Source organism: Culex quinquefasciatus, chromosome 2 (genome assembly GCF_015732765.1).
Source record: "Culex quinquefasciatus strain JHB chromosome 2, VPISU_Cqui_1.0_pri_paternal, whole genome shotgun sequence".
Taxonomy (NCBI): Eukaryota; Metazoa; Arthropoda; class Insecta; order Diptera; family Culicidae; genus Culex; species Culex quinquefasciatus.
The window spans coordinates 216373924-216390507 of record NC_051862.1 but is presented as its reverse complement, the minus strand read 5'-3'; positions in this window follow the sequence as shown (position 1 = coordinate 216390507).

The following is a 16584-nucleotide window of genomic DNA, read 5'->3' as shown; positions in this document are numbered from 1 at the left end:
ATGAAATCATTGTAGCATGGTTTTGGAACACCTGGGATGTTCTAGTCCATCCGATACTTCCGGAAAATTTGTGCAACAGGCTTACCCAAGAATCAAGTCGAAACTTCAAAAGTTTGACCACGGATCCTACCCAGACTACTTCAGTGAGTGTGGCAGGCTACAGTACATTGTTCTAACAACTTATTGGGATGATCTGGGTCATCCAAGGACTCCCTGGAGTTAAGATCCATGGATCTACCGCCGTAACAAGCCAGAGGTCGACGGATTTTGACCCTGGAATATTCCCGCATAACTTCAGTGAGTATGGTTGACTACTTTTCTGATGAGTTGGGATGTCCTGGGTCATCCAAGGACTCCCTGGAGTTAAGATCTGTGGGTCTACCGCCGTAACAAGCCAGAGGTCGACGGTTTTTTTACCCCGGAACATACCCGCATAGCTCCAGTGAGTATTGTAGACTAGTTTTCTGATGAGTTGGGATGTCCTGGGTCATCCAAGGACTCATTGAAGTTAAGATCTGTGGGTCTACCGCCGTAACAAGCCAGAGGTCGACGGTTTTTGACCCCTGAACATATCCGCATAGCTTCAGTGAGTATTGTAGACTAGTTTTCTGATGAGTTGGGATGTCCTGGGTCATACAAGGACTCACTGAAGTTAAGATCTTGTGGTCTATCATATCTCCAGAAGAGTCCTTGGATAACCAAGAACATCTCAACATATCAGCAAATTAGTCTATCATACTCACTGAAGCTATGCGGATATGTTCCGTGGTCAAAAACCGTCGACCTCTGGCTTGCTACGGTGGTAGACCCACAGATCTTAACTCCAGGGAGTCCTTGGATGACCCAGGACATCCCAACTCATCAGAAAAGTAGTCAACCATACTCACTGAAGTTATGCTGGTATATTCCAGGGTCAAAATCCGTCGACCTCTGGCTTGTTACGGCGGTAGACCCACAGATCTTAACTCCTGGGAGTCCTTGGATGACCCAGATCATCCCAATAAGTTGTTACAACAATGCACTGTAGCCTACCGCACTCACTGAAGCAGTCTGGGTAGGATCCGTTGACAAAATTTTGAAGTTTCAACTTGTTTCTTTGGTTAGCCTGTTGCACAAAATTTCCGGATGTTTCGGATGGACTAGAACATCCCAGGTGTTCCAAAACCATGCAAAATGTTGTTATAACATAACTAACCAAAATACTATTGATACATTTTGAAAATTCTCCAACAAATTACGAAATCCCAAAGATTCTTAATTTAAGTCATATTCTCAATTTATGTCACGGACCTTCATTTTATTAAACGATTCTCGATTTAAACACCCCCATAACGAAGTGTAAATCAAGAATATGTTGTACAAAATTTCCCAAAAAAAAAAATTTTTTTAGCGCTAGATATCTACCCAAAAGTTGCCAATATATCGTCAGTTGAAAATAAGGGCAAATTTTTCTAAAATATTCAGCTGTTCATTGCATTTAACAAATTATTTAAACATGAAATTTTTGATAACTTGTAATCATATTCAGTGACATTATCAGAAAAGTATAATTTTCCCACTTGGATTTTGGTGATTCTTATAATAAATTAGCCAAATGAGTTTTTACAATTTTTAGTTTCTTTAAAATATGAGAAATGACAAATTTGTATAAACATTACGATTGAAGGTGATGACTTCCATTATTGCCGAAAATTTTAGTTTGAAGATATAAATTTGCAAAGACATTCTTGGAAAAATATAACATTATAAAAGTTTTGATCGTATTGATCTCAGATTTGTTAAACAAAAAACATAAAATTTCAGAGTTTAAAATAGATAATATTCCCAGTGTTTCCCAAATCCACAGTGATTCAGCTACTTGCGTGTGCGTCACCCAGTTCTCTGCTTGATTTTCGCTCCCAGGCTAAAGTTCCACAACTTGATCAGCGAAAAAAAAATCCCGCCGCCGCCAGATATTAATAATTCAAACAATGAAAATATTGATTGGAAGAATGAGAAATGCTATAAATAAATCATTAATCATCCGATAATTGAGGTGAAATGCTGCGTCTTTGTGTGTTTTATTTGTCCAACGGGGGCTAGGGCGCTCGAGAGTGGCAGATCTTGGCCACTCATCACGACGCTGGCACCAGTCAGCGGTGGCAGCAGGTTCAACCTGGATATTGAACCTCTTCTTCTACTGCTCTGGCGTCTACGCTGATGAGTCGGTGTCGGAGAAAGCAAGTCATGCTCCAGATTTCTGCGTTTTGTACTTTGTGTTGCTGTGAGAAAAGCCCATTTTCTAATGGCAAGTGGCAAATTGTTCTAATTTTTCAATTTGCCACGTTCAATTGTGGCTGGCGCGCGCTCGCCCGGGTCATACTTTTATATTTTCACATTTGCATACACAATCACACAAACACACACAGTCACATGGGTTAGTTGGGACTAACGGCAACTTTTTATCCTCGGCGGTGGACAAATTCTCGTCGACAAGTTGGGGCAGTGCAGTGCGATTTGATACAGTTTTTTTTTCGCAGAGTTGAAACTTTCAACGTTCAACGGTTGTCTGGCGCGCGCTCGAGAGATAAAGTGGGTAATAAATAAATGATTGCCTGTCGATAAGGGTCGAATTGGTTGACCACGAGGCTGATCGGTAGCTAGTGTGGTGGTCCCAAATCCAAATCCGAGAAACGGGGGAGGTCCTAGCCAAGCCTGGCCAGGCCAGACCGTATTATCGGACACACAATTTGCTGCCCTATTAATGTTAATTAGTTTTAATTTATTCACTGTCGCCGCAGCCATTAGACCTCGTGTGATGTGAAATTAGCGGTACTAAGCAGAAAAGGTGCATATGGGTTTGATTAACTGTTAATGATAGTGGAAGTGGTGAACGGAACGAGTTGATACCAACATATATTTAATATTCCTACCTAAAGTAGTTAATTTTCGATTTTGCAATCAGATTTTGTAAAAGAGTACACTTTTGGACTCGACCTTCAGCGATTTGGACCTAACTTGGAGGGAAAATTTCAAGGCAACAAATGAGCGTACCTAGTTTGATCTGGAAAGACCCAAAGACATTGTTTCTTCCATAAAAGCATCCATAGCCATTCGAAAGCTGTTGCAAAAAAGTACTAGGAATATTCGCAGATCAAAAGTTTCAATATTATGCAAACAAAATTCATCGCAAGAAACTTGCCTACGACATAAACCACAAAAGTGGCCAATATGCTTAAGACGTCAATAACTGGAAAAGTTACTATCCCCACACAAAATCGTATGGAAAATTTAAATGGCTTGGGATGCTCAAATTTTCGTCCAATTTAGTTGCAATTCTGGATTAAGGGATTCGGGGTACTTTTTGCTCACATTTTTTTTCTTGATCGTCATAATTGTTATAAGCGTGAAAATTAAGGATCTATTTCATTAAATTTCAAAACCTAAATTCAAATAGAGAAAAAGTCAAACTAATACGAAAAAGAGCCTACAACCTACTGTCTTGTTGCAAAACACCGTAATTAAATTAACTCGTTAATCATTTGAATAATAGCAAAACAGTCACCGCCGGTGACATTTCCTCTCTACAATCTGTTCTCCCCAGCAGCAGTGTGGCCATCGCCATCAACATGATGTTGCCGATGGCCTACCCTCTCTGGCCGCACATCTATCAACGATATTCCAAACGGAACAAATTCAGACTCCCTCCGATAATCGGACAAAAATAAATGAGTTAAAATCAGGTGGGGTCCTCGGCGATCAAAGATGAGCGGGCCCTCGGGGGGCAACATCTGTAAGACATACCTCTAACCAAGCTTCTTCAGCAGGAGAAGTTGCGAGGGGAGACTGACGACAAGTTGTCAGCCACAATAGACCGGGTCCCGGGTCGCGGGGCTAGTTGTAAAAAGTCAATCATTACTGTGCGGGGTTTTGCCCGGCAAAAAGAGGACAATTTTACATTCATTATAGCGGAACGACACAATGGAGGGGACAAACTGGCTGGAAGTTTTACAATCTTGCGTCCGGTCGGTAGGAAACATATGGCCAAATCACGTCCAGATCTACTTTATCCAGCGACTTGAGCACCGACTAGTACAATTTACTTAATTTAATAATGATGCTCTCCCTGCCTCCGATCTGGCCACAAAAAGGGACCACTTTTTTGCTGCCGAAGATTCCCGCGCAAGTGTCAGCAACCGTGGAGAATACATAATGATCGACCGCAAAACAGCGCTGCGGTGGCCCAACACGAAGATCTGCGCAGAAAAGCTCCCGTTCAAGTCTCCCACCAGAACCGGCGACGAACCCTTCGATTGAAGCGCCGCGAGCGCAAATGGCTAGATATTCCTCGCCGCGGTGAATCTCCCGGTGGTGGTCGACCCTTACCGAGCTGCCAGCTTGTTGGCCTGTCACTTGCAGTTGTTTACAAGATTTTTCTTCTTCATCAATGTTGCAAACCGTCAGCAGCTTCTTGCCCGGCTTCGAGATGGTGCAATCTTTTTGATTCATCGCTTTATTTATTTCAATGTGTGCAGCACCAGTCGGAATAAATACATATATAAATTTCATTATTTAAATTGTTTTCACTGAAGAGGGCACGGAGGGCAGCGATTGGCGTAATGAGCACTGATACGGGACGAGTCGTCTTCCTCCTTTTTTGCGCCGCCAACATTAATGCTTCTATGCTTTGTTGACATCATTGCCACGTCGTCCATTAGATAGGAGAAGGGGGAACGCAACTCTGGCCTTTTCTTTTCCCCCCTCTCGTAATGACTTAATTTGCAACCGTAATTAATTGCTCCGTTTAGCCCCGGTTCAAGCTGATCAGCTGGCTGGCAGCGAAGTCGTCCGATGGGGCAAAGATAAATTGACAGTTTACATAATTCGAGCCACTTGGCAATTTAGCTGGGGCTTTTTGTTTGATTTGAGGTGGGGAGATTAGATGAGATTCAGTTGCGTTATAGCTTGATTATTTATTATTTATAAAAAGTTTCTATATGACCGAGTTGAGCAATGAAATTAATCGAAAAGTCATAAAACAGTGTGCTGAAATAAATATTCTTCTAATCGAGATTTGGGTAACTCTCCGCCAACTCACACAGCAGTTGCCCCGACCCCTCTTCGATTTGCGTGAAACTTTGTTTAAAGGGGTAACTTTTGTCCCTGATCACGAATCCGAGGTCGTTTTTTTATATCTCGTGACGGAGAGGCGATACGACCCCTTCCATTTTTGAACATGCGAAAAAAGAGGTGTTTTTCAATAATTTGAAGCCTGAAACGGTGATGAGATAGAAATTTGGTGTCAAAGGGACTTTTATGTAAAATTAGACGCTCGATTTGACGTATAAAACTCTGCCATTTTCCGTTACTCGACTGTAAAAAAAATGAAACATGTCATTTTAAGGGAAATTTAATGTACTTCTCGAATCTACATTGACCCCGAAGGGTCATTTTTTTCATTTAGAACAAAATTTTTCATTTTAAAATTTGCAGGATTATTTTTTAGAGTGTAACAATGTTGTACAAAGTTGTAGAGCAGACAATTACAAAAAATGATATATAAACATAAGGCGTTTGCTTATAAACATCACGGGTTATCGCGATTTTACGAAAAAAAGTTTTGAAAATGTTGGTCGTCGTTGATCATGGCCGTTCATGGTCATCCGTCGCGGACACGGACGACGAAACAAAGAGAAACGCAAAACTATACTCATACATGATTTCCAGCACTTAGCCACTTTGAATCACAAGCAAAGTCACTTTGGATCACAAACATAGTAAGTAAAATTTTGTTAAGATGTTTTGAAATTTCTATTTCTTATTAATCATGCATAATCAAATTACAAAAGCTCAAACTCTCTATCCTGGAGTCTATCAGTTCTGAAATTGTCATATTCTATTTAAAATTTAAATTATGTGTGTACCATAATTATACCATAAGTGTAATTCAATGAAAAAACCTTTGGCCATTTTTTGAGCAATTTTTCAAAGTTTTCACCTCTGGAACTCAATAGTGCGCCACCGAAAATAAAATTTAAAAAAGACGCAACAAAATAAAAAAAATATAAAGATTGAAATAAGAAGCCGTGGTCTCGTGAATGAAAAAAGTGTTTTAAAGTGCATTTTACACCTGCCCAGTTGTTTTGCAATCATTGGTTTTCAAAAAATTAAAGTATAAAAGAGATTTTATTTTCGCCGAAAAAAAAGACTTTTTGCGGTGGAATTCCACAAAAAATGAAAATATTTTTGATCGATCCCAGACATGTTAAATAGGATTTTAAACGCAGTAACATGCATTTTTAATTGTTTTAAGTTGGCTAGACTCCTATTTCCTTGAAAACTTTGAAGTGTTTTGGTCAAAAAAATTTTTGCCCCCTGATTTTTCGAACCGATTTTGAAGGAAGGGGGGGTGACATAAACTTTGAAAAATATTTGCAACGGTCTAATTAAAAGCTATTTAAATAAAAATGCACGGATTGGCTAATTTTAAAACCCTTCCATTATAATGAAAATTGAAGCAAAACAGTATCAGTTGTATCATTACCGAGATAAAGCTATTTGAAGTTAGCAGTTTCAAAAAACGGGTGCCACGATATCTCAAATTGCTTCGACCAAATCGGCTCAAAATTTTGGTGAAGACTCTTTAAACGACGAAGGTCGATTTTCAAAAAAATTATTATACAAAACATATATTTTTCTGTATTTCATTTTAAAAATCAACAGTTTTTTTTCAAAATCGAGCACACGGGATATGTCTTGGGATTCTTCACCCAAAATTTCAGCCAATTTGGTCCGTCCCATCTTGAGATATCGTGGCACCCGTAAATCAACTCGGTGTTTAGAGAAAAACGCTCAGAAAGTTAGACAGTTTGCTTTGCGCATGGCAAAATTCTGAGCTTAAATCGTCTCTAACTCAGTTAAATCATTAAATATCTTTATGAAACTTTCAGGAGTGATTGAAATTCATCTTTTAAGTGGATTTAATAAATTTTCTGTAAAATGAAATTTTGTGACCCCTTAACCCTTTCAGGCCTGAATTTTCAAAAAAATATTTTTTTATTCAATGATGGGAAAATGATTCTTATGACCGTACGAAAATTATAGGCTAGTTTTGGAAATTTTGATATTTGGGTCATATATGACCCATCAGGCTCGAAAGGGTTAAAGCCCGAAAAATGTTCACTGTATTTCCCCCAGGAGGTGATTTTATTATATTTTACCTGTTCCATTTTAAGGATTTGCATTTTTTGCCGAAAATGCATTTATTGGCAAATTAAAAAAAAATAGTGAAACACAGATATTTTTTACCCCTGAAAAAATGTAATATTTAAAAAAATTGGCAAAGTTACGGGAAAAAATCAAACTTCAACCCTAAAATTATCTAATAATGTTTAATTCTTCTTTCCAATGCCTTTAAATTTTCAAAATTTGGTTAAAACAAATCTTTTTGGACGAATGTTTAGATCGAAGTCCACCTGGACACGAGATTGGGTTGTAGAGATATATGTTTAATACCTCCAACCATTGCCAATTTTATCACTGACCATAGTTACTACCAGCAAAATTATGTAGTACCAGCTAAGCAAACAAACTTCTGTCCAGTAGTAGGTACCCTTTGCAACCTGCGGGGACATGATTTAGGTGTAAAAATGAGTTATAACACCATTCCTCTTCTGCTCTTGCCCTCACCACTTCTCAGCTCTCAACCAATAGGTGGCGCTCGTTCGCTTTGCTGTAAGCTGTTAATAAATCTGTCGAACACCGAGTTGGACCGGGCGACAAAAAAAACTACATCCAGGTATAAACCAAAGACGACAACGTCGACGACGAATGTCCGCCTGATTATAATTACATAAATCATAGCTCTCATTATCGAGGGCCGGGTTGGCCAGGCTATATTGGACCAACCGACCAGACCTCCAGACTTAGAACGCCGACTAGAAGCTGTCGCTTTCTGGTTTTGGAGCCCACGTCCGAACCCAGTCGCGGTCTGTGTCTCAAGACGAGTGTGACAAATTATTTCTCGTCAATAAATCGAGTTGATGCTGAAAGTGCACGTCCATTTTGGGGGACAGTTGTCACCGCGGCGGCCGACGACAGTGTTGTTTGTTTTTAAGCTCGGGCCCAAAGCCTTTAATTGGCTGCGGATTGCGTTTGGGAGCGGAATAAATCAAGCTTGTGGGGCTGCTGCTGCTTGGAGGTGGCCACGTCGTACTACTTTGTGCGGTATCCGACGTGACGGTGTGGAGGTGTAATATATGCGAATTTTATGCATATTTAGCCTGACATTGGTCATTTGTTTTTCGTTTGTGGGATTATGCAGATCGGAAGTAATGGGGGATTTCATTATCAATACTGAGTTGAGAAGTACTGAGGTTTTGCTATTGACACAAATTAATATCAATTGGCAAATCACAGTACTACGTTAAGACATTTACTCGCTCTAACTCCTCTTGTAAAAGAGCATTTCATGTAGATGATGTTGCAGCATGTTGTTCCAGTAATTAGAGTTTATATTTACACTAATCTGTAAAGTTCCCGAAGACCCGAACTAAATTTCAAATTTCAAACCAAATTTTCGAAAAATTTCAAAATTAAGTATCACGAAAAGCTTTTTCCAGCATTACAGTTATGCTTCAAACAAATTTTGCAAAATTTATTTTACCAATCTGTGGTCCCAAAATTAAAAATTTGTAAAAATCTTTATAATTCTTTTTTTAATCAAAAAATGCAGATTCAATCGTTATTCAATGCATGCTAAATAGTTATTAATTTTCGAGGAACTTTTTGGAGGAACGACCAAAACATGCAATAAAATTTGCAATGGCCCTATTTCTTGAAAAATCGAAAAACTCTCAAATTATGGAATGCTTTGATTTTTATTTAAATTTTAATAATTTTTTAATTAAATTTTAATAAAACAAAATTAAATTCGTCAAGTTTTCTAATTAAAATTAGAGAAACTTCGAACATTTCAAAACATTTGAATGTTGTGTTTCTGATAATTATGAAAGTAAAGAATTTTCGATAGTTATAAGAAATTTGAGAAATATTAAATAACATATTTTTTTAAATGATTATTTAAAGTTTTAGATTTTTTTTGAAATTTTTAAATACAATATTAAAAATACATATTAAAAAAATCATTATTTTTTAAATCAGTAGAGATTTTGATTTTTTTATTGTTTAAATATTTTAAAATGTTTGTTTTTTTCTAACCCTCTAACGCCCATAGCACCACTAATTTTTGTCTTCAAATTTAAATTTCTCTGCAACCTTGCATTTATTCAACCTGGTTCAACCTGCGTTAGTTTATATAGAATGTTAGCTTATGACTATTAAAATTTCATCCAATTTGGTCAATCCAATTACGAGTTATGGTGAAAAACGTAAAAAATCTCGAATTTGCTCTGGGCGGGAAGGGGTTAATTTTATGTTGTTTCTTCTATTAATGTATTTTTTATAGTTAATTTTTTAATTTAAGAATTTTTAATTTTCAGAATTATTTAAATTTAAGAATTTTTATATTTCAGAATTATTTAAACCTCTTAAATTTATTTGATCTTATTTTGATAAATTGCAGCCAAGTGATTCCCTTCTTTATCAAAAAATTGAACAAAATAAAGAAATTATTGTTAGTTTTTATTCTCTTTATTTTTTTTTTCTGGCGATATAAAAAAATAAAGCTTTCCAAATATTTTTTTATTTTAAATATTTACGAAACTAGCATTTTTTTTATTTTTCTTAAATTTCTTATCTCTAAATATTGTTTCGTGCCGTTGATATTTAAATTGAAATTTTCATTGATATTTAAGTTTTTTTTTTATTTTTGGAATCTTAAATTTTTAGAAATGGTGTGAAATTTTCCAAGCCAATCTCTACTTGTATTAAAAAAAAACAGAAAATTATTGTTTTTATTATAGAAGTTTTATTTTTTTTTCCTGAATATAAAAAAGCATCTTTGAAATTTTTTAATTTTAAAGTTTTCAAAACATTCATGTTTGCATTTAAAATATTTTCGAAATTTGATTAATTTTAGATTTTTTTATTTTTTCTTAAATGTTTTATCTGAAAATAGTTTCGTTTGATCTTTAACATTTCCCAAATGTTATTTTTTTAATATTGGAAAAATAAAAAAACTGAAAAACTTTATTTTTTTTGTTGGATACAAGCTTCGAATACATATCGAGATTTCCTCAATTTTCAGTCGTAATTTGCCGATAGTAGATTAAGAAATTACGATCGATTGATCGCAATCTACTATCGAAAAATTGCGACTTAACGTTGGTAAATTACAATCGAGTGCAATAATCATACATAAGTTTATAACATTATTTTTCATATTCAGATTTTTCAATTAAAATTAAACTTTAACAGCAATAGAGGGAAGGGGAAATGACCCCAGTTGGAAAATTCCAAGCTAATTCAAACCATTATTTGCTTAACAATAATCGTAGAAATTCCTATTCAAACTGCAGCAAAATCCAACTCTGAATTCAGATAAATCAAATCCGTTACAAAAAAAAAGATAAACTACCAAACACCTTTCCCCAAGAGGCCTATCAGTTCGCACTTTTTCTCGAGGCACAGGTTCTCCATAAATCTTAAGCCTCAACCACGGTGGTGTGGCCACTCGGTGGCACGTTCCCCGCGTCTACTAAATACGGCATTTGTGCGACCATTCCGTACGCCCTTTCGGTTGTCCAGTCCAGGCCCGCACGACCGCAAACAATAAAATTTAAATTAGCAACCAAATACGGCATAATTGAGTATTTGTTAGTTTTTCTAAGTTAATATTTATGTTTAATGCTGAAAATCAAAACATGGCTCGCGCGCCGATATGATCTGCGGCAACTTGGCCACTGGTTCCGTGGTCGGTGGCCAAAGTTGTTCAATGGAACCTCTCTCCAGCATTTCTCCCCGCGTGTCGTCGTCACCGAATGCAGATATAATAGAGGAAAATTGAACGTTAGTTGTTGTTTTGCTTCATTTTTTTTTTTGTTTCACCAGCCATGAATGAAAATCGATTCTTCATGCATCGCCAACACCATCTCAGTTCTGTCCGTCCTTTTGTTCCAGCGCTAGCAGCAGCGCAGTGGCCAAAGCTCTTTTCTCTCTAGTCGGCGATGGCGATTGTTTGGGCTGAGCTTTGCTGCCCCCGAGGGGTTGGGACTCCCTTTTTTGGGCGAAAGTTTGCTTTCGTCACTTTAAAGCTACACGCGCCTTGGCGGTGGCGTGCACCCACTTCCTTCTATTGTGGACGCCGCGTTATGAGTTACCGTTAGGTGGCACAGAATTTCTGGATTGAAATTTGTTTTGAATTATGAATGATTAAAAATCGTTTAAAATCACTGATTTCCCTTAAACAAATGACATTTTCTGAAGACAACTAAAAATACCTTTTCTGCGTTGATAATCTTTTTGGTCACACAACTAAAAATACCTTTTCTGCGTTGATAATCATTTTTGTCATTTTTGTCATTTTTGTCATTTTTGTCATTTTTGTCATTTTTGTCATTTTTGTCATTTTTGTCATTTTTGTCATTTTTGTCATTTTTGTCATTTTTGTCATTTTTGTCATTTTTGTCATTTTTGTCATTTTTGTCATTTTTGTCATTTTTGTCATTTTTGTCATTTTGTCATTTTTGTCATTTTTGTCATTTTTGTCATTTTTGTCATTTTTGTCATTTTTGTCATTTTGTCATTTTTGTCATTTTTGTCATTTTTGTCATTTTTGTCATTTTTGTCATTTTTGTCATTTTTGTCATTTTTGTCATTTTTGTCATTTTTGTCATTTTTGTCATTTTTGTCATTTTTGTCATTTTTGTCATTTTTGTCATTTTTGTCATTTTTGTCATTTTTGTCATTTTTGTTTTTGTCATTTTTGTCATTTTTGTCATTTTTGTCATTTTTGTCATTTTGTCATTTTTGTCATTTTTGTCATTTTTGTCTTTTTGTCATTTTTGTCATTTTTGTCATTTTTGTCATTTTTGTCATTTTTGTCATTTTTGTCATTTTTGTCATTTTTGTCATTTTTGTCATTTTTGTCATTTTTGTCATTTTTGTCATTTTTGTCATTTTTGTCATTTTTGTCATTTTTGTCATTTTTGTCATTTTTGTCATTTTTGTCATTTTTGTCATTTTTGTCATTTTTGTCATTTTTGTCATTTCTGTCATTTCTGTCATTTTTGTCATTTTTGTCATTTTTGTCATTTTTGTCATTTTTGTCATTTTTGTCATTTTTGTCATTTTTGTCATTTTTGTCATTTTTGTCATTTTTGTCATTTTTGTCATTTTGATCATTTTGATCATTTTGATCATTTTGATCATTTTGATCATTTTGATCATTTTGATCATTTTGATCATTTTGATCATTTTGATCATTTTGATCATTTTGATCATTTTGATCATTTTGATCATTTTGATCATTTTGATCATTTTGATCATTTTGATCATTTTGATCATTTTGATCATTTTGATCATTTTGATCATTTTGATCATTTTGATCATTTTGATCATTTTGATCATTTTGATCATTTTGATCATTTTGATCATTTTGATCATTTTGATCATTTTGGTCATTTTGATCATTTTGATCATTTTGATCATTTTGATCATTTTGATCATTTTGATCATTTTGATCATTTTGATCATTTTGATCATTTTGATCATTTTGATCATTTTGATAATTTTGATCATTTTGATCGTTTTGATCATTTTGATCATTTTGATCATTTTGATCATTTTGATCATTTTGATCATTTTGATCATTTTGATCATTTTGATCATTTTGATAATTTTGATCATTTTGATCGTTTTGATCATTTTGATCATTTTGATCATTTTGATCATTTTGATCATTTTGATCGTTTTGATCATTTTGATCATTTTGATCATTTTGATCATTTTGATCATTTTGATCATTTTGATCATTTTGATCATTTTGATCATTTTGATCATTTTGATCATTTTGATCATTTTGATCATTTTGATCATTTTGATCATTTTGATCATTTTGATCATTTTGATCATTTTGATCATTTTGATCATTTTAATTTAGTTATTTCGGTCCTTTGAGTAGTTTTGGTAATTTTCGTTTATCTTCTCAGGTAGCAAAAATAATTTTAAGGAAAATATTGAGATGTGCAAGCATCAAACACAGAGCTACTGATATTTACGGTAACTCTCAAAACTCTAACTTCCCCCGAGGGAACATTATCCCGATACCGGAGTATAGTGGACCCAGATATGCAGATTTGGTCGCTCGGTCAACAATAGCCGTGAATAAGGAGCGCGGTAGCTATTAAAAGCTGGTTAGCTGTCAATTTCCCAAGGATTTATACCGTGCTCCGAGGGACCGCGGGCATAAATGGATTAATATTTGTGTTTCTTCATCGCACTTTTGAACCGTACCGGGGGATTTCCTTTTATTTTTTGGCGGCGAAGAAGAATCTCTCTCTCGCTTTCAGAAATAAGGGAACTCTGGGATATCGATTCTTACCGCAGAGCCAGCAAGCCTGTCTCCAGAACCAGCAAGTTTAATGAACCAATCGATTCGGATCAACCTCAACGGGGCCTCAGCTGACTGCTTGGTGGTGGCGGCGTTGGTCTTAACTCGACAAGACGTTGATCTGACCGGCGCGAACCTCTGCTGCGCAGCAAGAAAAGAGGTCGAACCAAACTTTGAAATAAATCACCTTTAATCGGTATTAACTCATAATGCCATAAGCTTCACTAGCGGTCAAGTGAACACACATTGACGGACTTTGACTAACTCTTGCGGTTCGTCGGGTTTGAACGCACACCCGTGTAAGTCTTTGAGGAAAGAGGGAAGGAGGGGTGGGAATGTTAATGCTTTCAGTGAGGAACTTTTTGATCCACACCGATTCGATTCGAACGGGGTTCTCACCCCCGCTCGCCACGCTGAGAGAGAGAGAGAGAGAGAGATCATCAGCGGTAACCAGGGGTCGAACACCCTTGGAACTGCCCTGGCTGAACATTGCCACAACGTTGAACATGTCTTAATGGCGATGGAATGAAATAAAATCAGCACGATGAAATGATAAATGACTTACGGCTTGAACCGAGTGACATGACAGCATAAGTTTCATGATTTTCATAAAGATCGGCGGGTTCAGACAGGCGGGCATTCATTCTGAACCGTTTGGAGACTTGGAGAAGCCACAGAAGCGCGTCCATCAGCACATACAGAGAGCAGCGCACAGTGGCTTAAGGGAAGACATCATCAGCGCAGAAGAAGGTCGAAGTTTTGCGGCGAAAGATGATGTTGTCTGGCCAAACGAAGGCAACGATAATATTAATGATCGCCGGGGCCGACATGGGGACGACTTGTAGTAGCGATTGATGCTCATTGTTTGACACATTCTTGCCCGCCGTACAGCAGCAGCAGCAGTGACAAAGTAGAAGCAGTGACTCTAAAGTGTGCTCAAATTGTGAGGTTCTTTGCTTGCCCCAAGTCTCTGGCGGAAAAGGTGAAAATCATCAACACGAGGCTCGATCTCGGGGATCTGTGGCAAATCGATCAATCGAAATCCATTAAAACAACATTGTGATAAACCGAACACCCCCCCTGTGCGGGAGAGGTTTCGTCCAAGTCGAAGAAATCGCCAAGAGATAATCGCCGCACGGTAGCCGCGCACTAGAAGCGACCTGAGCTATGCGATTTGCCGTCATGCTGCGGCGTGGCTACTGTAAATCCATTGGCGGTTAATAAATAAGGCTGGTGCGTGGTTTTTCCCCTTCTCCACCCCCTTGCGGGAGGGAGCCACCCTCGCGAAAGAACAACCCCGCTCAAACGGGCGAAGTCCGTGGCGAATTGGCATTAATTTTCACTTCACACCTTGATTTCTCATATTTCTGCACCTTATTAGGGGACAATTGTTGTTGTGGTGAACTTGCAGGTTCAGGTTGGATTCATATTTGGAAAGTGCTCTGGATGTGGGGGAAATTGGTCCTCATAAAAAAAGTAACACAATGTTACGGAAATTAGATTTGACTTATATTTAATTTGAATATATTAAATTACGCACAATGAAACTTTCTATTGTGCATTTTCTTTCAAATGCGATACATTCACCGTTTTCACCAGGAGGAAATCAACCAATTTGTTATCTAAACAAGAAAATAATGCATTCAAATCACGTTTATAGCCTAAATTTTGGACAAAAGCCACTTTTCTTCAGTCATTTGAAAATTATGTTAGAAAAAATGTTGTATTACATTTCATTTCATCATAACATGTGTAATGACAAACTTAATGAAATATTGAAAATCTATCTTTATCATTATCGTTATTTCGACAATTCTTTCGGCGATAACAAATATTATCATATTGTATCAAAAGAAGCAAAATGTGTATGCATTTTCACTTGACGAGAGTATTTTTGAAAAAAATACGGTATTTTGTGAATATTTGAAAACTGAACAAAAAAAGTACTTGATTCGCTTCGATTAATACCCATAATGCGAATTATGAAAATTTTAGTATTTTCGAAAAAAAATACGGTATTTTGTAAAAATTTGAGTATTTGTCAAAAAATATACTCTAGTTAAATGAAATTAAATATAAATTTTACTTAGAAATTTACTTCATATTGAAAAATAGATTCTTAGTGAAAGCATCGAAAATTTAGCATGATATGGTTGGATTAAGTCAATTTCGGAAAGATTTTCAAAAATACGATTATTGTCCGTTTTCGTCTATAATATTATCGCCGATAGAATTGTAAAATCCACTATTATTATCGTTAGACGCTGATAGCATCGACGATAATTTTATCGATTAACAACCTTGAAGATGAGAATGAGATGAGAATGAGATGAGAATGAGATGAGAATGAGATGAGAATGAGATGAGAATGAGATGAGAATGAGATGAGAATGAGATGAGAATGAGATGAGAATGAGATGAGAATGAGATGAGAATGAGATGAGAATGAGATGAGAATGAGATGAGAATGAGATGAGAATGAGATGAGAATGAGATGAGAATGAGATGAGAATGAGATGAGAATGAGATGAGAATGAGATGAGAATGAGATGAGAATGAGATGAGAATGAGATGAGAATGAGATGAGAATGAGATGAGAATGAGATGAGAATGAGATGAGAATGAGATGAGAATGAGATGAGAATGAGATGAGAATGAGATGAGAATGAGATGAGAATGAGATGAGAATGAGATGAGAATGAGATGAGAATGAGATGAGAATGAGATGAGAATGAGATGAGAATGAGATGAGAATGAGATGAGAATGAGATGAGAATGTGATGAGAATGAGATGAGAATGAGATGCGAATGAGGTGAGAGTGAATAAAATTATTTTTCAATCATTTTTTTTTTCGATTCAACTTTCAACCAATCATTTAAAACAGTTCACAGGCCGTCAACTATTCCGTAATCAATCTTAAATCTTGTTCGCATTCTCGCTCGACAAGCCAGAACGACCTTGAGCCTGCCATGTCTCAAATCCACTCGAATTCTATCGTCACGTATGTCACAAATTTTAAAAGTCACACACTCGATCCGGTTTCGATCATGCGGTCCAGTGTTCTCCCCAAGCCTAACTGACCACAAATATCGAT